We start from the raw sequence: 1,020 nt of genomic DNA, 5'->3' as shown, positions 1-1,020 counted from the left end.
TCTACCTTTACATTTCCAACCCACACACTCAGTCCTGATAACAATTATCGGAAACTTACTTTTTAACATAGAGAGGCTAAATTGATTGGAAGAAATGATGAAGTAAAAGAGCTGGACAAAAACTTCCAAAAGGGCCATTCTAGAAGACAAAGCAAAGTATTATAATGAAATGAGCAAAGACCTGGAGTAAGAAAACTAAAAAGGAAAAATATACTTAACATTTCTCAAGCTGAAGGAGTTGAAGAAAAAATTCAAGTCTTGGGTTGCAATATTGAAGGATTCCAAGGGTGAAATGTTGAATGATGAAGGAAGCATCAAAAGAATGGAAGGAGCAACTTCTGGCAAGATAGTGGGCTAGGCAGATGTACTACGTAGACTTTCTACAACAAAGATACGAGAGACCAAATGAAATGGACACAGATGAAAATCTTGGAAGCCTGAACTGCAGAGGAAAGGTTATTGAAGTGGACTGAGTGCTTTCTGGGAGGAGAGGCTGAGCAGAGACAATGAGAGAGGGAGACTGACTGGTGATTGGTCAGCCAGACAAAGCACCAAAACTCTTCAACTTTTGTGAGGAGCTTCAGTGACAGAAGATGGCCTGGTAGAGCAGATTTACACAGGTGATAGGAAAGATGTGGTTCCTTCTTTGTCTCCAGGCTTCCCTGGTGACCAGAGGTATGGTCAACTCCCACTTTCATCAACCCCTAGTGCAGCCCCTGATCTGTGGAAGTTCAGAGCCACTGGGTTGGGAGCCACACCAGTGTGAGGTAGAAACCAGCTTCATGACTTTAGTACTTGAATTCAGATGGGCTTAGCTCCAGACCTACAGAATCTGCAGAACCACCCAAGATGAGTCTAGCAAAAACCCTCATTACCAGCCACTCTCCCTTCAGTTGCCCTGTGGTCCTAACAGACACTGAAACTAGTTCCAAGAAGGGCCTCCATTTTGTCCATATTTGTCAACTGAGTGCCCTAAACATAGATAACACCTAAGCTGATAGGTGTAGTGCTGTAGGATAA

Source organism: Chrysochloris asiatica, unplaced genomic scaffold (genome assembly GCF_000296735.1).
Source record: "Chrysochloris asiatica unplaced genomic scaffold, ChrAsi1.0 scaffold00016, whole genome shotgun sequence".
In the NCBI taxonomy this organism is placed as follows: Eukaryota; Metazoa; Chordata; class Mammalia; order Afrosoricida; family Chrysochloridae; genus Chrysochloris; species Chrysochloris asiatica.
Note: the sequence above shows the minus strand (reverse complement) of the source record.